This window comes from Bubalus kerabau, chromosome 16 (assembly GCF_029407905.1).
Source record: "Bubalus kerabau isolate K-KA32 ecotype Philippines breed swamp buffalo chromosome 16, PCC_UOA_SB_1v2, whole genome shotgun sequence".
NCBI lineage: Eukaryota > Metazoa > Chordata > Mammalia > Artiodactyla > Bovidae > Bubalus > Bubalus kerabau.
The window spans coordinates 19,297,868-19,324,721 of NC_073639.1; the positions used below are offsets into that span (position 1 = coordinate 19,297,868).

The 26,854-nt window shown below is 39.7% G+C and overlaps 1 protein-coding gene across 7 annotated transcripts in view; it reads left to right on the top strand.

The window, feature by feature from the left end:
- INPP4B (inositol polyphosphate-4-phosphatase type II B) overlaps window positions 1-26,854 on the top strand; it is an 855,034-nt gene that overhangs the window by 255,807 nt on the left and 572,373 nt on the right. The window contains exon 1 of one of the 7 annotated variants that reach the window (XM_055550388.1): window positions 5,241-5,258. The exons of the other annotated variants lie outside the window; for them this stretch is intronic. The gene's annotated coding sequence lies outside the window, so the exon portion shown is untranslated. Of the gene's footprint in view, window positions 1-5,240; window positions 5,259-26,854 lie in introns of those variants that run through there. 7 annotated transcript variants of the gene reach the window in all.

A 26,854-nucleotide genomic window follows, 5' to 3' on the forward strand; every position in this document is an offset into this window, starting at 1 on the left:
GAGATTCTGGTTAAGAATTAAGGAAGACATTAGGGAAAATCAAAGGAAGTCTGAATAAAATATGCACTTTTGATAATATTGGATTGGCTAAAAAGTTCATTCCAGTTTTTTCAATAAGCCCAAAAAAAACAAACCCAAACAAACTTTTTGGCCAGCCCAATATAAATCAATCAATATTGGTTCATTAATAATAACACATGTGCTGTCTGATTGTAGTGGAAACTGGAATGGGGATCCAAGAGAACTCTCTTAATTATCTTAGTAATTTGTCTATATATATGTGAAAGTGTTAAAAAAGAAATAATTTATCTTTTAAAAGCTTTTTAGAAACAAAACAAGATTTATTTTCTTTTTGTTCATTCTCTCTACCTGTCAGAATAGGAGAGTATGTGCTAAGTTGCTTCCATCATGTCCGACTCTTTCTGACCCCATGGACTGTAGCCCACTGGGTTCTTCTCATGGGATTCTCCAGACAAGAATACTGGACTGGGTGGCCCTGCCCTCCTCCAGGGGATCTTCTTGACCCAGGGACTGAACCAGCGTCTCCTGCAACTCCTGAATTGCAGGCTGATGGTTTTTTTTGTTTTGTTTTGTTTTACCACTGAGTCACCGGGGGAGGAGAGTACAGAAAATATCAGACAAGGAGGGAGAAGGACAGAGCGCATAGCAGGTTTCTAAGGCAGAGGCAACAGGCGGGGGATGGAGAGACGCTGTAAACTGACCCAGAGATTAACATTTTCATTTTGATTGAAACAGAATTTTTTAATACCTAATGATGCAATTGTCAATACCTGAACACAATCAGAAAAGGCTATGGGGCATTTCTGAGGTGTTATTCAGGGAAGAAAGGATAATCCAAAAGAGTGAATTTTAAAGCTATTTTATGAAACAAATACTATTGTTTTTTGATATAAATCCCCAGCCATTTCAATGAACTGGTTCCATGAATATTTGGAATATTATTGGAATAATATTGGATAAATACATACATCCACACACATGCAGGTATTTCAGTTAATTGTACTGAGTCTTTCATGCTGTTTGTATATCCCGCCCATTTTGCAATTATCACTAGTGTGTGTTGCATTCATATATTTGCTTGGGGCTTTGTCTGGAAACTGGAAGGTGACTCAGATAGTATAGAATCTACCAGCAATGCAGGAGAGGCAGGTTCGATCGCTGGGTCGAGAAGATCCCCTGGAGAAGGGAATGGCTACCCACTCCAGTATTCTTGCCTGGAGAATTCCAAGGACAGAGAAGCCTGGCAGGCTACACTCCATGGGGGTCCCAAAAAGTCAGATACAACTTAGTGACTTTCACTTATATGGAAACTGTAAGGACTTTATAGAGGTTTTGTTTGAGGTGAGGGATGGAAGAAGACAGATGGTTGGATGGGATGACAAAGAATCGCTTCTCTGTGGAGTTCTGTGCACTGTGATCTCATCTGGAAGGAGAGGGAAGGCTTAGGAGACTCTGAGATTCTAGGGAGAGGTGGCCTTCCAGCTGGTGGGGCTGCCTATGGCCTGTGTGTAAAGAGACCACAGAGCTGGGAAGAAGAGTGTGTTACCAAGCTCCACAGGGAATTAGGGAGTTTAGCAAGCTGAAGACTAGCAGCTTCAGAAGCATCAGTTGGCAGCTGCCGTGGCTCACAACCAAAGTGTCCTCATAACGGCCTCGTCTGAGAGGTGGCGGTAAGGCTGCCTTTTCCTAGTAGGATTCATACAGCGGGAGTGGAGAGTGGAAGCTGAAGAGGAGAAGGGAATGACTGCAGTTGGTAAAGTCCCTTTTCTAGAGTCTCAAAAGGCATTGATGGCATCTTTGAGAGGGGCTGACTTCTTGCGTAGGCAGGTAGGGTCTTGGAATCAGGGTAGTTTTGGTCTAAAAATAAATATGACCTCATTCAGAACAAAAAAAGTAGCAAGGCTAGCTGGAGATACACATATATTTAATTCAATCCTTGGAGGTAAGAGGCACACTATTATTGTTCTATCTATTTTTCAGATAAAGAAAATGAGGTTTAGGTAGTTCAGATGAAGGTCATATTCTCTGTATTATAGATGTATAGCCCAATATAAATGGTAATTAATCTCTGGTTAGGAGAAATTGTACATTAAACACCGATAGCAAAATGTAAACTGCCAAGCTCATCATGTGTTATGACATGATCATGTGGACTATATTATTCATTTTGGTTTTATAGGGAACTATGGGGATAGTTGATGGCTTTTTTCTGATTTTTCCTGAGCTGTCACAGATGAACAAGTGTGAAACGTGCCAGATAGGGGACGTGCACCATGCTTCCCATAAGGGCCTTGGCCCATGCCCATTTGATGAAGAGATGTACTTTATACTCACTATTCTGTTGAAAAGGTTTTTTTCAAAAGAACTTTTCTCTTTGGTTAGAGCATCTTCTTTATAGACTGATTCTGCTACTATTAATAACTAGCGCTATCCCCTGTATGAGTCATTGATGTTCTCTTTGGAACCTCTCTAGTTCCAGGTGACATAAATTTTAATTTGCATCCTCTCTGCCCAGCTTCTCCTACACACATGGCAAAATATTGTTTGAGCAATCTACTTAAAGTTTCACAGACCTCTGGTTCTCTGAGTTTCTTTCCACCCACTTGAACTGATTTAGGTAAAGCAAACATAAGGGCATGTGCTTTTTTCTTGTGCATATTTTTGTGGTGTCACTTGACAGCTTTGTTAAATATAGGGTACAGATTCTCGGCCCATCTTCAGTCTTTAAAAATGAATTTATAATTTCGTAACATCTTTTTCCCAACCGGTAGCCATCCATGAGTAGATGTATTTTCTTAACCATTTGATGATTGTGTTCTTTAGCAAATTAGGGCCGTGAGTAGAGAGGGTGTTTAAGAACACCAGGGCTTCTACAGTAAAAGCGGATTGGCAGCAGCAGGCACAGGTGTTTGGGAAGAGGAGCAGTGTGTACAGCACATGCTTGCCAGATTGCTGGCTCCCACAATGCACAGCAGTGGTGACTCTCTTAATGGTTTTTTAAAGAAGGCTGCTCCTTCATTTGATTAATATTCTTTTATTTTAACACAGTTACTGAATATGGTGAGCCTCACTCATGCCAGCCATTACCTCTTATAATTTCTTAAATTGATTAATTTTAAAAATTGAAGTACAGTTACTGATTTACAATATTGTGTTAGTTTCTCTTGTACAGCAAAGTGATTCAGTTATACATATGTATGCATTCGTTTTTATGTTCTTTTCCATTGTAGTATATCAGGATATTAAATATACTTCCATGTGCCTTACAGGTCCTTTTTCTTTATCTGTTTTATTTACAGTAGTATGTATATATTAATCCCAAACTCCTAATTTATCCCTCCCCTGTGCCTCTAGTAATTTTTAAGTTGCATCTACTGCCCCATCCTCAATTCGTGTAGATTCAACATCAGCTGGTTACAAAAGTCATATCCTTGCAATATTCTGGGATCATCTCACTCAAAGAACAACATGGCTTTACTGATGCCCAATTTAGAATAATTGTAATGGTCCATTTTCCAGGTAATCTGAAGGAAGATAAATTATTGGAAGTAATTATTAAGGGAGGAACAGAACTCCTCTCTATTTCTTTGTAGCCCACAGTTGCTGGAGAATTAATTATTGCCTGCTGACCTTAAGATTATTTGCAGGATAGCGTATCAATCAATGCCTGTGAATCTGACAGTAACTTGGGTACTCTGTTTGCCCTTCGTTGACTTCCAATAGGACTTGGGAGCTAGATCTGAGAGATAATGGCTCTGGGGAAATAACTGAGTGCTTTTCTTTGTGTAGTACAAACCTTGGAGAAAAAGTTCCTAAAACTCTTTAAGGAATATAGAATGTGTCCTTATTTTTGTCCTTCCAGATTTCATATCCTTTCTTCAAAGAGCCAACAAAAGTATATTTTTCTGAAACTGATGGATTTTTCTCAGCTCTCTTTTCTTCAGTCCCATTCTTTACACCCCAAATAATAACAAGATATGCTACTCTCTGCCCTGTCTAGCCCCTATTCTACACTTATTTCAGACATATTTCTTCCTGAAACCTCACAGTGATGAAGTGAGAGGAGAGATAGTCCAGAATTACTCTTTGATCTAAAGATGAATCCTGTAAGTAATGTGCAATTAAGACATGTCCTGAACCTGGACCGGATGTTATATAATAACATAAAATCCCATGTAACAATGAGTGAATTTGGGCTTGCTGAATTGTGAAACTTCTAATCTGCCCCAGAAGTTGAAATTGTGTGAGAGGTGGATTGAATGATTGTGACCTTATTTGTTTAATCTCTCTCTCTCTCTCTGATTTAACTTTATCCCATAAAAAGGAACAGATCTGCCTTCTCTGAGTCTGCCAAAATGTTTCAGGCATTTGAGGGGCAGGAGAGGGAAAACAAAACAAAACAAAACAAAAAACCAAAGAGAGAAAATTGTATATTTAGCACGTTTTTATCTTCTTCTAATGTTTGAATATAAAAACAGATCATAAAATATATTCTTTGTAACCTGCACTGGGATATTTTTTCTTGGCAGAAACTAACACCTGAATTTTAACTTCAGCTGTCATGTGAAGTCTTAAAGTCTTACTCTTCCCAGATTAACTATATCTCTTAATTAGAGATCATTAATTTAAAAAAAGTTTCTAACTATTAAAATTATATACAGTTTTAAGTTTTATACAAGAAGTTGCACAAAGAGAGGAAGCTGTATATTGGGCTTATTTCATGTTAAGATAGCTAATATTTGCAGAATGCAGATGATGTGACAAACACTAAGTGCTTTACATTGTTTAATTCATGTCACGTTTGCAGTGACCTGCAAATCCAACAACTCCTTGATGTTTTTGAAATTGGAAAGTTGAATCTAGGTCAGCACAGCTAATAAGTAGCCGAGATGGGATTAGAACTCAAGCATGTCATCCCTACCCAGGCCCTTCACGCCTGGGCCTACTTTCTTGATCACAGGGCTATACTGGTTAATGCTTGTACAGGTCAACTGCTAGACAGCATAAGCAAGAGCTAGATTCTTCATTTTTGACCCGCTGCTTTCTGCATTCTATCCTCAGGTCCCCAAACACACCAGTGTCTGTCTTGCCTTGAGGGTCTTTGTACTTGCAGTGCTTGGTTTGAAATCACTCTTTTTCCTCGCTCTTTATATGGTTGATTGGGTCTTTCTCATCCTTATGACCTCGAGTGAGATGTCTCCAACTCTGGGACACCATCCTTCACCACCCAGCATCAAGTAAGTGTCTTTCTCTCCCAACCCACTGGTGTTCCCATTTCACTGGCATTCCCATTCACGGCCTCTTCCTGACATTTGTAGATTTCCATAATTCACATTATGAATGTGATGTGCGCTTATCTACTTGCCTGTTTATTATCGGCCTCCCCCCTAGTCCAGTGTTCCCTTTTTAGATGTTGGCTCCATGAATGGAGAGACCATGTAGCTTTGTTTCAGGGAATCAATAAATTGTGTTAGATGAACTAAGGCAGATGTTCAATACAACGTTTAACACACCGAGTTTAGCAAAACTGTAGCTATTGCTTGTATGTATGTATATATTGGTAGGGATAGATTACAAAACTAAGGCATGTTTACAGTTCAGTTGTGAGTCCACAGTCAGGAGTTCCCTGGAAACTTAAAGTTACTACTGTTACTGCTACTGCTAAGTCGCTCAGTCGTGTCTGACTCTGTGCAACCCCATAGACAACAGCTCACCAGGAAGAGGGACATAATTTCTCTGAGAGTTAAGTTTTGCAAGGAAATGGAATGGGTCACAGTCAAGATGGGTAAACCACTTTGAAGACTGCAGACAAAGGAGACCCGATTGTAAGTTGATTGATGTTGCAAAATTTATAAAAGCTAGAATTGGCTATTGAGTGAATTATGCTCCCTAAAATTCCTATGTCAAAAGCCAGTACCTCAGAATGTGACTATATTCGGAGATGGGGCCTTTGAAGAGGTGAATAAGTTAAAGGTAGGCCCTAATCTGATCTGACTGTTGTGAGAAGAGGAGATTTAAACACACAAAGAAACACCAGGAATGTATGTGTACAGAGGAAAGATGTCTCCTCTCCATGTGAGGAGACGGGGAGAAGGTGGCCATCGGCAAGCCAAGGAGAAAGACCATTGCAGGAGAAGCCAAACCTGCCAGTGCCTTGCTATTGGACTTCTGGTCCCCAGAACTATGAGAATTGGGGGGTTTTAAGTGATTTATAATTTTTAAGCTTGTTTCAATATCTGTGGTCAATATAAAATCACATGACATAACTCTTGTCTTACAAGAGTTTTTCTGTCTACTACAAGAAACAGAAATGGAATCATGAGTTAAGATGGAGCTGATGGTGTTGAGAAAGACAGTTGGTTAAGCATATGGGAGTCAGCAGCAAGCTGTCACAGAGTGAACCACTGCTCTGTCAGCTGCTCCTGCTGCTGCTGCTGCTGCTGCTAAGTCGCGTCAGTCGAGTCCAACTCTGTGCGACCCCATAGACAGCAGCCCAACAGGCTCCTCTGTCCCTGGGATTCTCCAGGCAAGAGTACTGGAGTGGGTTGCCATTTCCTTCTCCAATGCATGAAAGTGAAAAGTGAAAATGAAGTCGCTCAGTCGTGTCTAACTCTTAGCGACCCCATGGACTGTAGGCTCTTCCATCCATGGGATTCTCCAGGCAAGAGTACTGGAGTGGGGTGCCATTGCCTTCTCCGGCTCTGTCAGCTACCGGTCATGAAAACTTGAGCACGTTAGTGTAGTCTTCAGTTCTGACTTTCTTTATCTGTAAAATGGGCATTATGTCTGTCCCCATTTCTAGGACCAAGTTTGCTTCTGTGTGTAGTGTAGAGTAGTGCCTTGAACTGAATAAGCGTTGACCTTTTTCACCATTTCTCTCACTGCATATCACCCATTTCTATCTCTTTACATAAAATGTTTACAAAGAGTATGAGCCTTACAATAGAAAGGAGAGAACATTCTGCCAAAGATCAGATGGTTCTTTCTGTTCTCTTGGAATTGTTCCAAGAGAATAATTTGTTCTCTGGTATTTAAAAATTCTGGATTTGGATTTGATATTTCTATTCCAGCAGGTATGTGTGGGGTTGGGGCTAATAGGTAGCAGCATGGATAGGCGCTACTTCCAATTTTAAAAGTTTCAGACACCAGAGTGAGGGAAGAAGGTGGGAATGGTGGAGACAGGGAGATTGGGCCTAAAAAGTGACTTTGGTCCCTTTCTTTCCCCTGGAGGCAGGATTTATGCATTCCTTTTAAAGCTTTACTATTTCTGCTTTAAGTTATCTATAATTACTGTCCTTATTTCCAATAGATTTTTAAAAAATCTCTTGATAGATTATTCTCATTTGGTCTCCTTTGTGCAAATAAGGAAGTTAAAGGTGTATCGGGAAAAACAATAGGTGGTAACATAGAAAGTCATATCCCCAATCTTACCATTGTATAATGTCATGGTAAAAGACAACTTTTTATGAAAAAATCCCTTTATTTCAAATGTAAAGACAGCTTATCTTTGGGCTGATGAGATGGCATTTCCAAAGATTAAACATTTTTATTTCTGCTCTTTACTATTCTGGATCATGCTCCACTAGAATATAGATCTCATAGGTCAGGGGTTTTTATCTTCTTTGTCCACTGCTACATTCCCAGCACAAGTATATTCCTGGTGTGTATTAGAAGCTCAATAAATATTTGTTAAACAAACGAATTATTCCCAGCTGGATACTGAGTGGAACTGTAGCTGTGTTACATGTGCAATATTTGGAAACCACTAATGATATCCAGGCTAATTTAAAAGCTAAGAGCTCCTGCCCTGTAACACAGTGGATTTGTAATACCTCTGAAAGGGCACAGGCTAGGATTCAATCTCTTAAATGTAACTGAGCACACACAGTATGTAATTTTCATATTGCACCTTGAATTATTTGAGCAACCAGGTGGGTGATATACATAGTAACCACAGAGGTCAAGGGTATAATGGTAGAACGTAGTAGTATTTTTTTTTCCCCTGGTGACTCAGTCGGTAAAGAATCCACCTGCAATGTAGGACAGCCGGGTTTGATCCCTGAGTCGGGAAGATCCCTTGGAGAAGGAAATGGCAACCCACTCCAGTATTCTTGCCTGAGAAACGCCATGGATAGAGGGACTTGGCGGGGTACAGTCCGTAGGTTCGCAAGAGCTGGACATGACTTAGCGGCTAAACCATCGCCATCAAATATCTCATGCTTGTAGTTCTGTTTTCATGCCAGCTTTTCCAGGACGATCTTTACTCAGGCATGCGTTTGAGGCAGATGATAGTTACCGATAATAGTAATATTTATTGAATGTTTTCAATATGCCTTCTGTGTCCTAGACACTTTATACTCTTATTTAATACTGATAAAGCCTCTGTGAATTCCTCTCGTAGCTCTTCTGATCACTTCACCTTATTGATGAGGAAATAGGACTCGGGGTATATACATTATTATTTTATTACTATTATTAATAATATTTATGTTATTTTTTTAACTGTAGGACTTTTAAATTTATAATATAGCATCAATAGTAGTATATTAGAAAGGCAGGGAAGTACAGTGGGGGAAGCAGATGGCTGGTAGGAAACCTTGATTCAGTTAATTAATCTTGGTTGTCTCACAACCCACCATAGTCACATCTGTTAAATTTCAGTAGGTCTTCAAAATAGTTTTTTTTGTTTGTTTGTTTTGTTTTGTTTTTTTAGGAAGATGGTAACAATGACCCTATATGCAAGATAGCAAAAGAGACACAGATATAAAAAACAGACTTTTGGACTCTGGAAGAAGGTGAGGGTGGGATGATTTGAGAGAATATCACTGAAACATGTATATTACCGTGTGTGAAATAGATCACCAGTCCAAGTTCAATGCATGAAACAGGGCACTCAAAGCTGGTGCACTGGGACAGCCCAGAGGGATGGGATGGGGAGGCAGGTGGGAGGGGGGTTCAGGACGGGGAACACATGTACACTCACGGCTGATTCATGTCAATGTATGGCCAAAACCACTACAATATTGTAAAGTAATTGGCCTCCAGTTAAAATAAATTAATTAATTAAAAGAAAGAAATATGTGGTTGTTTTTTTCCTTAAAGTGGCTTTAGCTCTTGTTTTGATTTTCTCCTTGAGTGACTCTGCCTACTGCTTCTGTCCAGTGGAAACTCTGCTTGTTTTCTCTTCCTTTTCTATTTTTTTTCCTTTTGTTTGGCTTCTCATTGTGATTCTGCTGCACTATGAGCGGACTGGGATTTGAGGCTGAACTAAGAGCCAAAAATAACGTGGCTAAAACTTCCTAAGGGAAACCATATTCCACAGTAAATTTCTCTTCTTTTGACCCTGATCAGAGTTGAGAGTTATTTCAGCCAAATTAAGGATTAACAAGGCTTTCGTTGGATAGCCTGAGGCTTTCAGTGCTAGCTAAATGTCATTTAGGGAGACCATTCTGGCTTCCATGAAATCTACATTTTCATTTGTTCGTTCATTCATTCACCTGGCCCCATAACATTAAATGAAGTCTATCTGTCTGGAGCCAGGCCACAGTGGGTCACAGTGATGGTCACTTCCATGTGTCCAGGGAGCTATGGAAGTGAAGGCAGGAGACTTCTTTATAAATAAACAGAATATCTAATAGCTTGTTGTAGTACATGCTGTATAAGAAGCCAGCACTAGTTAATATGAGGATAGGAGAAAGCTTGCTAAGTTCTAACTAAAGAGACAGAGAAGGCAATATGGAGAAGAGGATATTTGAGTTGAGTCCTGACAGTTTTGAAAAGTACTCTGTTGATAAATTGGTGCATTTTCTGTCTCCAGTGACAGCTCAACAGAAGGTGACATGAGTACATGGTGTCTCAGGGGAGCCTCTCATTCCCTAATCTCTGTGTCACTTTCTCCAGCCAAGGGAAGGCTGAGAATTACTGTAGAAACAGCATTTAATGACAGGAGGGCCCACTCATGATGTCCACATGACAGGTAGGAAATAACCACATAGGATTGTGAAGGAAGAGAGATGGTGCTCAGCTGTGGTGATATGGGAAAGCTTGGAGGAACAGTGGATTTGAACTGGACCATATGCAGATAAGGGCTTCCCAGGTGGCGCTAGTCATAAAGAACCCACCTGCCAATGCAGGAGGCATAAGAGACGTGGGTTCAATCCCTGGGTTGGGAAGATCCCCTGGAGGAGGGCTAGCAACCCACTCCAGTATTATTGCCTGGAGATTCCCATGTACAGAGGAGCCTGGCAGGCTACAGTCCATAGGGTTGCAAAGAGTTGGGCAGGACTGGAAGCAATTTAGCATGCACATATGCATACGCAGATAAAAGGCTATCAAAGATTCTAGATCATGAGATACTGAATAAGAAGGCTTAAGAATATTCCAGTTGAGACATAGAGAGTACAAGGGAAGGAAGCATTCCTCCCGATAAAGATGGAAGAGAATTGAAAGACTGGCTTTGCTAGAGTAGGAAGGCTAGCTGTAAACAGCTGGGTATACTGTTGGATATAGAGGAACTCAGATTTTGTAGTATCATAAGTATCATATTAAGGCATTTGGCACTGATGACAGTCCTGGTTAGAATTTTGAGTTTGGCAGTTTTTAGCTGTGTGACCTCAATTATGTTTCCTAATTCCTCTGAACTTTACACCTGTAAGATGGGGATAATACCATTTTTGCTATCAGCATGTTTAAAGCAATTGACTAAAAGAATATACACACTGGAGAAAGGAGGAATTGTGTGTGCTTTGTGTGTGTGCTCGGTCACTTCAATCATGTCCGACTCTTTGAGATGCCATGGACTATAGCCCGCCAGGCTCCCCTGTCCATGGGATTCTCCAGGCAAGAATACGGGCGGGGGTTGCCATTTGCTTCACCAGGGACTCTTCCCGACCCAGGCATTGCACCAGTATCTCTTCCATCTTCTTCATTGGCAGGTGGATTCTTTGCCACTGCACCACCAAATATATATATGTGTGTGTGTGTGTATGTATGTGTGTGTAAGTATTTTTGTAAATTGTAGAATTCTGTGCAAATAAATAAACATATGTATAGCAAAGAAGTTAGAAGTAGAGAGACATGAGACAATGGAGAACGTAATTGTCAGTGGAATTCAAGATGGGTTCAATGAGGAGGAGATTAAAATCAAGACTATAGGTGGCAATGGCAGTGATCCAGTAAGAGGACCTCTAAGAAATCATTGGTGGCCTTCTCAAGCTAAACTCGGTCAGCCTATGGTTTAGTACAAGGAGTCTATAATGGTATGCTAAATCCTGCTCCCTCCACACACATCTTTTTCACCAAACTAATATGGCTCAAGCCAGATTTAATAGATGGATGTTTAAAAAAAATAGACCTTGAGAGTAAGATGGTGACTGAATACTTTTTTCTACCCAGTGTGGTTTAGAAACAGGCTGGGGGAGATAGCCCCTCTCTAATCAGGTAGTCAGGTGTATGGTTGATTTCTAAAATTTCTGTCCTCAGGCCAGAACCATGATAGCCTGCCTCAGGAACAAAATTCTCTGCTTCCTGCAGTGTTATTTTAGGAGCAAAGAATCACCACGCACCTGTGCCAGAAGCAAGCCATAAATGGATGTGGGGCCTTGGGCATGGAAGAAAGGGAAAGGTTTGTTTAAAGAACAAAGGGACTGGGTAGCACAAGATGCAAGTTAGAAAATACAAGAGGAATGCTTTCTATTGAAGAACATGTATGTGTCCTGAGGACCCAGGCCATGCTGAACTACTCAGAAAGACAGACCAGATAGATGGAAGAAGCCCCTTCTGAACCCTCACCCCTTGGGGGTTCTCCGTGGGTTGGCATATAACACATTACTCTGATATGTCAGTTAATTATTCTTCAGGTTTCCAAATATGTGCTTGGCTGGCCATCCTATGGGGTCCTCTCCCCACGTCTAGTCACTGGCACATAAATATGTAGTTCTCCACTGCGGGAAGCAGGAGGGCGCAGAGCAGTTAAAAGGATAGATGAAGCAGATGACAGAAGAATGGTTTGGTTTGGTTTGGTTTGGCTTTACCAACCCTTTTCTATATGATAAAGATCTTGGTACTGGGATTGGGCACAGTACATCCCCTGCATATGAACCTTCAAGTTGTGAACTTTTAAACGTGCTTTCCATCAATGTCAGGCATGAGTGAAATTGCCGCTTGTCCTTCAACAGAGGATGAGATGGCCGGATGGCATCACCAACTCAATGGACATGAGTTTGGGGAAACTCCAGGGGATAGGGAAGGACTGGAAAGCCTGGCGTGGTGCAGTCCTTGGAGTTGCAAAGTGTTGGACTTGACTTACTGACTGTACAACAATAACTCTGTCTCCTATTGTTGATGATCCTTCAGCTCTACCATCTCCCACGCCCTCTCCTTCCTCTAGTCAGTCAGTCTTCTTGCCTGTTCGCTTGATGCCAGCCGCTGTATGCCAGCTGTTGTACTGGACTACTGTACTTTTCAAGGTCCTGTACTGTAAGATTTAAAATGTTTTATTTTTGTTTATTTATTTCTATGTTATTACTTACGTGCAAAGTATTTTAAACCTATTACAGAACAGTACTATATAGACTGCATGCATGCTTAGTCGTGTCTGACTCTCTTTGCAACTCCATGGACTGTAGCCCATCAGCCTCCTCTGTCCATGGGATTTCCCAGGCAAGAATACTGGAGTGGGTTGCCATTTACTCCACTAGGGGATCTTCTTGACTGAGGGATCAAACCACAGTACTATATAGCCGATTGTGTTAGCTGGGTACTTAGCCTAGCTTTGTTGGACTTACGGACAAATTGGACTTACAACGCACTCTTGGAATGGAACTTGTTTATATGCAGAGGACTTTCGGTACTGCCATTTCCTTTCCTCCTGCAGGAACGGGGAGTTTTGGGGTAAGGATCGCAACAACTAGAGACAGTTGTGGGTGGGGGACAGTCACATCTTGTGTAGCCCACCCAAACCAGCCAATCTGCCCTCTCTGCCACTGTAATTCTTTAAATATACATAAGCAAATATATATATAATATATAGTATATAGATATAAATCAATGTAATATTAATATATTTTATCATAATATATAATATGCAATGTTTATTGTATACTATATGTAATATATAATTATAAAATAAATAGTATATAATTATATGATATATAAATATGTATATATACATATATAGGACTTCCCTAGTGGCTCATCCGTCAAGAATCTGCCTGCAATGCTGAGAGATATAGGAGATGCAGTTTCAATCTCTGGGTTGGGAAGATCCCCTGGACGAGAAAATGGCAACCCATTCAGTATTCTTGCCTGGAGAATCCCATGAAAAGAGGAGCCTGGCGGGCTACAGTCCATGGGCTTGTGAAGACTCGGACATGACAGAGTGACTAAGCTCTATATACATTTATATTTATTGCTGCTAAGTCACTTCAGTCATGTCTGACTCTGTGTGACCCCATAGACGGCAGCCCACCAGGCTCCCCCGTCCCTGGGATTCTCCAGGCAAGAACACTGGAGTGGGTTGCCATTTCCTTCTCCAATGCAATAAAGTGAAAAGTGAAAGGGAAGTCGCTCAGTCGTGTCTGACTCTTAGTGACCCCATGGACTGCAGCCCACCAGGCTCCTCCATCCATGAGATTTTCCAGGCAAGAGTAGTGGAGTGGGGTGCCATTGCCTTCTCCTTATATTTATTGAGTGCCTGTTTAATGCTTGTCAGCCATTCACTGACAATTTATGAGGTGCCAACCTTGAGACTCAAGTGTGGAAGGTACATGAATATTGTCCTTTCCATTTTACAGTAGAGCAAAGAAAGGTACTGGAAGCAGGAAGCATAACAATCTAGTCTAAGGTCAGAGAGCTAATAAGAGGGGAAGCTGGAACATTCTCACCCAGATAAAAAATTCCATACAAAAAAACTCTCAAATCACTAAATCCTTGCTTGTTTATCTCTACCTGTACTAATCCTACAAGTGGAGGAGCAGGGAGAGTCCTTCTCCTTAAACAATCATCACAGGCAAATTTCTCACCGCCTTGTGCTTTTTCTAGAATGTAGTGTTGTGTTTGTGAGAAGCCACGTTATATTTTGACGTCTTTTGGCTTCTCACCAACTCCTCAGTAGTGCTAAGAGATTGAGTCTCCTTGCTTCACCAACATCTCTGTAACTCCTCACCTACTCCTGGAGGAGCCTTCAGGAGGGGAGATACCCCAGAGCTTGTCTGCACAGATACACTGCTCTCTAGGCCTCTGTGTACCAGTGCCCAGCACCTCTCAGGAGGCTGATGATTTTAATTTTCACAATGCATTGAAAATTTTCAGTGGATAAAGGAACTAATGTAATGAGGGCTCTAAGTTAACTTTCAAATGAGTGCTCAGGGATTTAAAAAAAAGAGAGAGAAATAGAGAAAAGTCTGAGGCTCCTGGGATGTGGTTGTTTAGCAAGAGAACATATCATTAATATCATTAAAAATTGGTTCATTATTTGGTACGAAGTGAAATACCTAAAGAAGCAAATATAGTTTCTTTCTGTTCTTTAACAGTCACTGAAAAATGATGTGACTCCTTTAGTATATATTTTAGTTCTTGTAGGGGGACAATAATTAATTTTTTCTTAGTTTTATTTACTCATTACTTTTTGCTACTTGCTCTTTTGGATAGAAGGGTCTTATTGATTCTTACACATAGCTATTCACTACAAACAATAAATCATATTTTGGAGGAGGAGGGAGGGAAAATAATGTTGATTTTATTTTCTTACCTATATATTTCCTATATAGAGAATATTTTTGAATGAGACGTGGCATTCATTTTATACACAATATACATATACTTGTATATATCAATAGAGCACTCACAGTGGGTCTAATCACTGTCTTCTTCATCACTGGTGGCATGAAAGCATCTTTCATCCTTTATGTTGACCTGTGTTTTATATGAAAGTTTTTCAGGAAAGAAACACATATTCCATAAGTTACAGAGTACCAGAATGTAAATTCGGATGTTAGTGCGGACACGACTGAGCGACTTCACTTTCCCTTTTCACTTTCATGCATTGGAGAAGGAAATGGCAACCCACTCCAGTGTTCTTGCCTGGAGAATCCCAGGGATCGGGGAGCCTGGTCGGCTGCCATCTATGGGGTCGCACAGAGTCGGACACGACTGAAGCGACTTAGCAGCAGTAGCAGCATAAAGTAAATAGGGCTTCCCAGATGGCTCAGTCGGTGAAGGCAATGGCACCCCACTCCAGTACTCTTACCTGGAAAATCCCATGGACAGAGGAGCCTGGAAGGCTGCAGTCCACGGGGTTGCTGAGGATCGGACACGACTGAGCAACTTCCCTTTCACTTTTCACTTTCTTGCATTGGAGAAGGAAATGGCAATCCACTCCAGTGTTCTTGCCTGGAGAATCCCAGGGACGGGAGAGCCTGATGGGCTGCCGTCTATGGGGTTGCACAGAGTTGGACATGACTGAAGTGACTTAGCAGCAGCAGCAGCAGCAGCAGCTAGCTCTGAAATTCATCTCAGAATATAATCCTCAGTTTTTAAGAATAACCTACATTGTAGAGAAATTTTTATGACTATATAGGAAAGAAAGGAAGCAATCACATATAGTGGTTAGAGTAAAGATATTCTTATAAACTGTCTGTTTCAATCCTGACTGTTTTGCTCACGTTTTCCATCTGTAAAATGGGCATGATAACAGTGCTTACTGCATAATGTTGTTATGCAAATAGGGTTATTTCATAGTTATAAAGTACTTAGATTGGGCACACAGCACTATGTGGTTGTAAACAAACAAAAATAAGTAAATCACTCCTTGAGAGGTTGGGAATATATTGAAGCACACATAGGAACAATACAAATCCATTATTATTTGCAGTGGGAGGTATTTTTACATGTTAATTTGCTGTTTATTTTTGTGTTTCCTTCCCTAGTAGTGTGATCTTTTGTAGTTCTTAGATGCTGATGTCGTTCCAGAAATTTCTGTTTCTTTTTTCTTTTCTTTTTTGAGTTTGCTACATATTGTAAAACCTGAATATGGCAGATGGTTTACAATGCCACATAAGAAGACTTTTTTCCAATTATGTTTTCGTCAGGCTGTGACCCTGCTGTCATGGCAGTAAATGGTTATGGCATCGCTATGAAATTGATATTGTCTGTTCCAGAACTGAACAAACACTGGCCAGAATTATCCTTCACTTTTTCCAAATGTAAGGTCAGAATTAAGATAAATAAAGGAAGATTGTATAGTTTTCCCTTTTTTCTTGCCATCCAGGGGCCATCTAGAATTTGTAAGACAGCAGGACAGAATGTGGGTGTGTTCCCAGTAAAACAAAAATATTCTTTGTTTTTTTATTAGTTTATTTATTTTAATTGCAGGATAATTACTTTGCAATATTGTGATAGTTTTTGCCATACATCAATATGAATCAGCCACAGGTATACACGTGGTCACACCCATATACAAAATAAAAATGTAGGTGTGTGCGTACCAAGTCACTCCAGTCATGTTCAGCTCTTTGCGACCCTGTGGACTGTAGCCCACCGGGCTCCTCTGTCTATGGGATTCTCCAGGCAAGAATACTGGAGTGGGTTGCCATGCCATCCTCCAAAGGATCGTCTCTTCTTTTTTTAATTAATAAATTAATTTATTTTACTTTACAATATTGTATTGGTTTTGCCATTGGATTGACTTGAATCCACCATGAGTGTACATGTGTTCCCCATCCTGAAGCCCCCTCCCACCTCCCTCCCCATCCCATCCCTCTGGGTCATCGCAGTGCATCAGACCCAAGCACCCTGTATCATGCATCGAACCTGGACTGGCGGATCTTCTCCATCAAGGGATTCAGCCTGCGTTTCTTATGTCTCCTGAATTGTCAGGCAGGTTCTTTACCACTAGCGCCACCTGGGAGCCCATCAAAAATGTAGATGGTATTTTTAAATAATTCATTACCTTGCTCTCATTCACCTAAAAAAAAAAAAAAAGAAAAAAGAAAAACATTGCAACCATCTCATTTATTTTTAAGTTCTAGTTTCAGAGGACGGGTTAGCTTTGAAAAGGTCAAGACTACTGACCTATAAGTATTCATAATCCTTTTGCAATTACCATAGTAATTTGTTCCATATGCCTATGAATTGTTTCTCAGAGTTACTGGATTATCACCTACTGAGAAGTTCAAAAATATTTATTTGGTATTTTTTTTGTCCAGCTGAGAAGCAATTCTGCCTCAATCCTGAGTAGCACTGAATTACACACTGAAGTATGTCTGATCAAATAATATCATCTTCAGTGGCTAAGTATGATTATCTAACAAGATTGTTGATGCATTCCTTCTGCTCTTAATATATCAGTGATGGGAAAACGACCAATGGTTTTTTACGAGTTGTCAATTTTGTGTGTTTTCGGAAAAATCCATTAAGTGCCCAATTTTCAGTAACTTCTTTGGGTTGCTTAGAAATGTGTGTGGTATTATTGAGAGAGAGAAAGGACATGTTGATTGGTAGCAGTGAAATCCAATGTCCAGGCCCTTTATTTCTTCACTTGTTTGTTTGTTTTGCTTAAATATTTTTAATTGTTTTATTGCTTAAACATTTCTAAAGCTCATTTTTATATAAGGAAAAACAGAGTTCCGGTGAGCAAGCTGGTTCCTGGGTAATTCAAGCATTCAGGTAATGCTGTGGGGCAGACTTTGGACCTTGGTGACTCACCAGAAATGGAGGTTTAGATTGCACAAAGGCGGGGCTGGGATCCAACTTGAAAATAAAAGAAACAACTTGAGAAAAACAACTTCCTTGGTAAGATCAGACTGCTTTTTCTCCCTATAATTTATAGTTCTACTCAAAGGCAAAAAGAAAGCAAGAAAGGAAAAGGGAAAAGAATAATCAAAACCAAACTAAAGTCAGAAACAATGAATGCAGAGCAGAAATGTTCAGTCCTGAGCTTCCAGCCTCTCCCATTTTAAATCTGGGACTGTAATCCTTTAATTGAAGCTTTGCTCTGCTCCTGAGCATTCAGCTGTTACTAACGAATTTCATGGAGAGTCTATTTTGAAAACAGGGTTGTTTTAGGCAAGCAGTGTCTTAAGTAAATTTGTGTTTTAATTGCAAGAAGGTAGAGTGTGATTTGAGAGTCCCCAAATTAGAAATGGTTTTTATTCCTTTTTAGGTGCATAAATAAGTAAATGACAATAATGAAACACCTTTCCTAGAGTACGTAATGAACTGTGGTTGGAGAAGCATTTAAGAATGTGATTACTTTGGCTGTGGCAGTTTAAGAGAAGAGTTGTGTTTGTGCAGGGATATGCCTTTTTATGTGTACTTTTCTCAATGCGCATATATTTATTTCATTGTTAGTTACAGGTTGTTAGTATCAGAAATAAGGAAAACATATTTAAAGAGAGTAAACTTACTGATTTCAGCAATATAAATTCTTTAAATATAAATCTAAATTATTTTTAAGAATTAACTATGATGAGAGATTTTTCTTATTCATACTGCCCTTTCTGAGGAATGGATGGGGGGCACTCTGATTTCTCCGGTCTCATCACCTGCCTTTAACAGAAGGATGATGGTAGAAGTGGGGTGGGATGTGCGGGGGGTGGGATGTGAGCAGCACCTGCCCCAGTGGGAGGGAACTGCTGTTACAGTCCTAGTGAGGGATCAGCAACTTCCGCCCGGGTCCTCATTCCTGTCAAAGCTCAGTGATGGCCTAGCACCCAACAGGTTAGTGACAGGTCTCCTGTCCAGCCTCAGAGCTGACCTCAACGATGTTGCTTTTTGTGGATTCAAATATATTCAGAGAATGAACTCCTGTTCTATGTAGATATTCAGGATTCAACACTTCTGCCAACTAATACAGAGCATTGAAATTTAAAACTCTAGCTCTGGGAATTACAGGGGATTCTGTATTAACCTATAAGGGAAAAAGAATCTAAGAAAAGAGTGGACATATGTATATGTATAACTGATCCACTTTGCTGTGCTCATGAAACTAACACAGCACTGTAAATCAACTGTGAAGTTGTGTGTCTGTGTGTGTGAGAGAGAGAGCACGCACTTAGTCATATCTGACTCTGCAGCCCCATGGACTGTAGCCTGACAGGCTCCTCCGTCCATGGGATTCTCCAGGCAAGAATACTGGACTGGGGTGCCATTTCCTTTTCCAGTGGATCTTCCCAACCCAGGGATCAAACTTGTATCTCTTGCATCTTCTGCATGGGCACATGGGTTTTTTACCAACTGAGCCATCTGGGAAGCCCAGAATCAACTAGACTTCAATAAAAATTAAAACAACAACAACAAGTTAGAAGACCTACTATGAATTCAACTACTTATACCCAGGCTTTTCCATCTAGACTATGTATAAATATTTGAATGTGCAGGACCAGATACCTGATCTGTAAAATTAGAGTACTTGAGTGAGTGATACCTGAGGTTGACTAGGCGCTGCCAGTCAAGTATCAGTTGGAAGTCTTAGGAGGTTCTGAAATATGGCCTTTACTTTCATGTAAAGCCCAACGGGACTCACAGACAAAAAGGGAACTTACCTTACTCTTTTACATTTTTTGAAAAGAGTGGCTCATAATTTTGTACAAAGCCTGATTGTTTGTGGACTTAGAAATTGATAAATGCTGATGTTTGCAATTTTTAAAAATCTTTTGCATGCATGAGGAGTCTCTTCAGTCATGTCTGGCTCTGTGAGGCCCTATGGACTGTAACCTCCCAGATTCCTACTGAACTAGGTTGCCATGCCCACCTCTAGGGGAATCTTCCTGACCCAGGGATCAAACCCATGTCTCATGATGCCCTGCATTGGCAGGCAGGCTCTTTACCACTGCCTGAGAAGCTCTTTAATCCTTTGGAGAGTCTCAATTTATACAGCACTTTCTCTAGGTCATGGAAACTTCTGAACTGGGGAGAACTGGGTTTAAATACCAGTTCTGTCCCTTACTGGCATCATGACATTGCAGAAGGTACATGTGTTCTTCAAACTCAGTTTCCTAATGGAAGATGCACCATTCCTACAGGCTATATCTCTTCCCACCAACAGCAGACTGATCTTGCCTGCTCCTTGCTAGACATTTTATTTAGAATGTTCTGAAGAAGTCTCAAATATCTGTACAGAACAGAATTAATTCCATGACTTCCTCCTTCCTTGATCCACCTGCTACCTAAGCACCCAGGTGCTCAGTCTAGTAACACGGGCCTCCTTTTTCCTTCTTCTCCAGCCCCTTCACATTCAGTGAGTGGAAAACTAATTTCAATTTTTCTTCCCATTATTTCTCGGCTTGCTCTCCTCTCCTCCATTTCAAATGCCATTACCCTAGTGGAGATTACTCTGACCATGTGCCTGGAATAATGTTACAGATTCCTATAGGCATCAGTGCCTTCCCCGGCCTTCATGTCCACCCTCGTCATTTTGTAGCTTACCCTCTGCTGCCAGCTTAATCTCATTGAGACACAGCTGTCACCCTGTCATTTTCCTCTTAAAAGTCTTTCAGTGGATCTCTGTGAGCTGAATCAAGGCCAAACTGAAAGGACGTCTAACATGTGAGTGTACCCTAGCATGTCTACTACGAGGTCAATGAGGCTCTGGCAGTTGCTGCATTTTCTCTGACATGTCCTCCTATTTAAGTTCAGGTTTTACATTTTTGGCAAAGATACCAAAAAGTGAGGTTGTGACCTTCTCCAAGCATCAAGTCAGAAGGGATATGATGTCAATTTGTTCCATTACTGAAAATGGTGACTTTGATCCCTTGGTGAGGGTGATGTCTGTCCGGGTTCTCCACTGCAAAGTTACTGTATTTTATTGTATTTAACAAGGATCTTCTGGAGAAGGAATTGAAGGGTATATACGTAGCTTTTATTTATCACCCTTTGTGAAAGTTGGACTGTGAAGGAAGTTGAGCGCTGAAGAATTGATGCTTTTGAACTGTGGTGTTGGAGAAGACTCTTGAGAGTCCCTTGGACTGCAAGGAGATCCAACCAGTCCATTCTCAAGGAGATCAGCCCTGGGATTTCTTTGGAAGGAATGATGCTAAAGCTGAAACTCCAGTACTTTGGGCACCTCCTGCGAAGAGTTGACTCATTGGGAAAGACTCTGATGCTGGGAGGGATTGGGGGCAGGAGGAGAAGGGGACGACAGAGGATGAGATGGCTGGATGGCATCACTGACTCGATGGACGTGAGTCTGAGTGAACTCCGGGAGTTGGTGATGGAGAGGGAGGCCTGGCGTGCTGCGATTCATAGGGTTGCAAAGAGTCGGACATGACTGAGCGACTGAACTGAACTGACCACTAATTTTGGACAAGGAAGCCTGTTGTGCTGCGGTCAATGGGGTCACAAAGAGTTGGAGAGGACTGAGCAACTGAATAACACCAACCACTAATTTTAGCATCTGTTGGTGATTCTAGCCTAAAACAATTATGTCTATAGTGTTTCCCAGTTGGAAATTTATTGTAAGGAAAAGTTTTCTCATTTACTCATCCATTCATCTATTCACACATTGTTTTTTACTAGTATGGACAAATGAGTTTGTTTTATTCCATAGGTTTTAGCCTATCACAAGCATGATTTTGTTGGCTCCTGTATCTTTTTAGATTATACCAATCTGTGTCTCTCCTTTTTTTCAAGCACTTTGATTTTGTCTGGCACCACAAGGTATTTTAGGTCCTTCTTGTACTTTTTCTGTACCAGTTTTGCCATTAGCAAAATGACTTAAAAGACTAATAGTTTTATTTCACTGGAGCATGGTGTTTAGAAACCAAGATTTGAGCAGTAGATGGACTCATTTAGTACTGAGACATCACAGTACCTGAACAACACTCTTGAAAATTGTTACAGTTGTGAAAAACAAAGACAGACTGAGGACATATTTCAAATTTAAAGAGACTCAGAAAACATGATGACTAAATGCAAAGTGTGATTTTTGGGTTGGATCCTGAACCAAAAAGAACATCGGTGGGGTAAGTGGAGAAATGTAAGTTCTGTAGATGATATAACACTGTGTACTGTATAGAACCTGCCTGTCAAGGCAGGAGCCCCAAGACTCAGGTTAGATCCCTGGGTTGGGAAGATCTCCTGGAGGACGAAATGGCAACCCACTCCAGTACTCTTGCCTGGAAAACTCCATGGACAGAGGAGCCTGACAGGCTACAGTCAATGGGGTCGCAAAGAGTTGGACATGATTGAGCACAAACATATTGTATTATAATATTATACATGTTTATCTTCCTGTAATAGTCAAATCAAAATAACAGGGCCATTCACATTATTATTTATTTAAAAAGTAATTCAGATCTTTGCAATTGAAAAAACTGATCTAAATTAAGGGAAGGATAATTCAGAAGAGAAATAAAATTATACTTGATGTTCTAAATATACCACTTAGGATTTTTGAAAGAAATTATCATGTATACCCCAAATTATCTAATTAATCTCCTTTTGATGAACATTTACATTGTTTCAAATTTCCCCTTCTGATGTTATACATCAGTGGTATTAACATATTTCTACATGCATTTCCAAACATTTGAAAATCTCCTTGGGATATGTTTCTTGAAGGTTGGTTAAATAATTTATGGTACAGCCATAAGCAATATGAAGTCATTAAAATGATGATCTAGATCAGCATTTGGCAAACTATAGCCTATGGGCCAGATCATCCTTGCTCATTTATTTACATGTTGTCTAAGGCTGCTCGCATGCTGCTGAACAAGGGCAGAGTTGAGTAGCTGCAACAGGGACCATATGGCTCACAAAGCCTGAAATATTTCCTACTGGCCCTTACAGCAAACATTTCCCAACTTGGATATAGATTATTACATGCAGAATGATCTGAAAAAGACACATTTTTATTATGTTTATTACTACAGATCTGTATATATATGTATTTTTTTCAAGTTTTAAAAATAAATGAAGTAGAGTTTATTTACAGTATTATATTAGTTTCATGTGTACAACATAGTGATTTAGTATTTTTACAGATTATACTCCATTTAAAGTTATTACAAAGTAATGACTATAGTTCCCCATACTGTATGTTATATCCTTGTTGCTTGTTTATTTTATACATAGTAGTTTGTATTCCTTAATCCCATACTCCTACCTTGCCCTTCCCTCTCTCCACTTGTATACACTAGCTTTCTATATCTGTAAGTCTGTTTCTATTTTGCTATATACATTCTTTTTAAAAAGTATTTAGATTTCACTTATAACAAAGTATTTGTCTAACTTATTTCACTGAGCATAATACTCTGTAGGCCCATCAACTTTCTTGAAAATAACATAATTTGATTCTTTTTTAATAGCAGAGTAATATTCTATTATGCATACATATATACACACACATATATGTATATGTATACATACACACACATACACACACATCTTTATCCATTTGTCTGTTGATGGACAAATGAGTTGCTTCTGCATCTTGGCTATTGTAAATAGTGCTGCTATGAACATTGTGGTACATGTATCTTTTTGAGTTAATGGTTTCTTTTTTTTTTCGAATGTATACCCAGAAATGGAATTGCTGAATCATATGGTAGTTCTGTTTTTAGTTTTGTAAGGAGCCTCCATACTATTTACATAGTGGCTACATCAAATTACCTTCTCACCAACAGCTGACAAGGGTTCCCTTTTTTCCACATCTTCTCCAATATTTGTTATTTGTAGGATTTTTTATGATAGCCATCCTGGTAAGTGTGAAGTGATATCTCACTGTGATTTTGATTTGCATTTCTCTAATAATTAGTGTCTGACTCTTTGCAACACCATGAACTATACAGTTCATGGAATTCTTCAGGCCAGAATACTGGAGTGGGTAGCCTTTCCCTTCTCCAAGGGATCTTTCCAAGCCAGGGATCGAACCCAGGTCTCCTGCATTGCAGACGGGTTCTTTACCAGCTGAGCCACAAGGGAAGTGCAGTGAGCATCTTTTCAAGTTTCTACTAGTATATGTCTTCTTTGGAAAAAAATATACTCAGGTCTTATGCCTGTTTTTAAGTGGGTTGTCATTTGTATGAGCTGTTTATATATTTTGGATAGTAACCTTTTGACAGTCATATGATCTGCAAATATTCTTTCCCATTCATTAGGTTGTTTTTTGTTTTGTTGATGCTTTTCTTTACTGTGCAAAAGCTTTTAATTAGTTTCCAGTTTTTAATTTTTGCTTTCATTTATTTTGCCTAGGTGTCAGATCCAAAGAAATATTGCTGTGATTTATGTCAAAGAGTGTTCTATGTATATGCACTTATTGGACTTTTATGGTTTCAAGTCTTACATTTAGGTATTTAATCTATTTTGTGTTCATTTTTGTACATGGTGTGAGGAAATGTACTAATCTCATTCCTTTACATGGAGATGTTCAGTTTTCCCAGCACACTTATGGAGGAGATTGTCTTTTCTCCATTGTATATTCTTGCCTCTTTTGTTGTAGATTAAATGACCATGGGTATATTTGTTTATTTCTGAGTTTTCTAATCCATTGATCTATGTCTCTGTTTTTGTTCAGTACAATGCTGTTTTGATTATTATGGCTTTGTCATATAGTCTAAAATCAAAGCATATAATACCTATAGCTGTTTTATATTTTTCAAAATATGTTTTACATTTTTCTTTGTCAATTCAGGGTCTTTTGTGGTTTCATATGAATTTTAGGATTATTCTAGTTATGTGAAAAATATCCTGGGTATTTTGATATAGACTACTTTAAATCTATAGATTGCTTTGTTACCCATATTACCTATGAACATTTTAACAGTCTTAATTCTTCCAATCCAAGAATATTAGAAATCTTTCCATTTCTTTGTTTCAATTTCAATTTCCTTCACCAATATTTTATAGTTTCAGAATATAGGTCTTTCACCTCCATGGTTAAGTTTATTCTTAGAAAATACCCAGTAATTTATTCTTTCTGATGTGATTTTAAATGGGATTCTTTTTTTTTTTTTTTCCACTCTTGCCCTCCTACCTGACTCCACATGTATCTTTCTTTCAGCCTTGGTTGTACAGGAGTCTTTCTGCCGATTTCCAGTTAGTTTTCAGTTAAGAATTGTTCTACATGTGGAGGTACTTTTAATATATTCATGAGAAGATGAGTTTTATATCTTCCTACTCTGGTCATTTTGATTTGATCTTGTGTGTGTGTGTGTGTGTTTATATACATGATGTTGTTCAGGCACTAGGTTGTATCCAACTCTTTGTGACTCCATGGATGGTAACTCGCCAGGCTCCTCTGTCCATGGGATTTTTCCAGGCAAGAATGTTAGAATGGATTGACATTTCCTTCTCCAGAGGATCTTCCTGACCTAGGGATCGAACCCTTGTCCCCTGCATTAGCAGGCAGATTATCACTGAGCCACCAGAGAAGCCCCATGTGTACATATGTAATATGTACAATTTAAATCAAAGATCCTTGTAATTTAAAATTATTTATGGATAGAGAGACTCTGCAAGGTTGTTTACCAAAGTTCCTAAGTAGGTCTTTTTTTTTGCATATTTATTTATAATTTTCTGTATACTTTACACTTTCTTAACAGGGTTACATGAATTCTGTTTTCACATTTTTATTTCAAGGTCAACACTGAAACCACACTCTTCAGTCTTCTGCACCCAAAATTCTGGTGAAATGAGACTGGCAGCAATCACAAGAGACTTCGAATGACACATTTTAATTTTTAAGTAGGGCGACCAAACATTTTAGTTTGCCTGGAGCTGTGGTGATTTATGGGTACTGGGAATATAATTTCACTGTAGCCATTTTTTTCTCTTCACTCTGTAGTATTTTCTCCCAGCTTCCTAACCTGCTATTCATCTTTCATGTGTCCTTCAACTGTTTCTGTACTTCGGGGTTCTGCCATTGGCTTTATCCCTTCTTCCTCTATTCACTCTCCTGGGAACTCCTCAGAACACTCCCCAGCTCCCATAGTTTGGTTTATACCTGTACACTGATGACTCCTAAATATGTACCTGTAACTTCCAAACTAGTGCTTTCTGAACATTTTAAAGCTATTTTAAATCTAATTTAATCTAGGTGCCATCCTTGACACTTCCCCTCCACCTCCATTTCTTCAGTCAACCCAAATCCCTGGCATTTAGCCTCCTAAATATTTCACACATTGGTCTCCAATTTTTAATTCCACTGACCTCATTCAGATTTTCTTGTCCTTGTCTCTTTCTCTGAGTGCCTTCAATTACCTACGAAACTCAGCCAGAAAAATCAGTCTTAAATGCCAACCTGAAAATAATACAGGGAGTGCTGAGTCACTCTCTTTTTGAAATCATTTCAGGAGACTTCCCATTTCCTAGTGATTTTTTTTTTTTTTTTAAGTGTGGCCCGTATACAACCTACATCAAATCCTCCTGGGTTATATATTAAAAACAGAAATTAAAACAAAATTTGAAGCCCAAAGTCTAGACTCCATCACCAAGTTATTGGATCAAAATTTATGGGTGAAAGAGCCCTAGAAATACACCACCAGATGATTTTCACATGCTTTCATGTCTGAGGACTACTGTCCTAGGCCTCTATCAAGACTCTTCCACCCACGGTGTTTATGAGCCCACCCAAAGCTTTCACGGTCTGGTTCCTATTAACTTCTCTATTCCCATATCTTGCCATTTCCAAACTAAAAACTTATATTCTACTAATGGAAATTCCTGCATCTTCCTTGTGTGTATGTGCTTAGTCGCTCAGTTACGTCTGACTCTTTGTGACCCCATGGACAGTAGCCCGCCAGGCTCCTCTGTCCACAGGGATTCTCCAGGCAAGAATACTGGAGTGGGTTGCCATACCCTTCTCCAGGGGATCTTCCCAACCCAGGGATCAAACCCA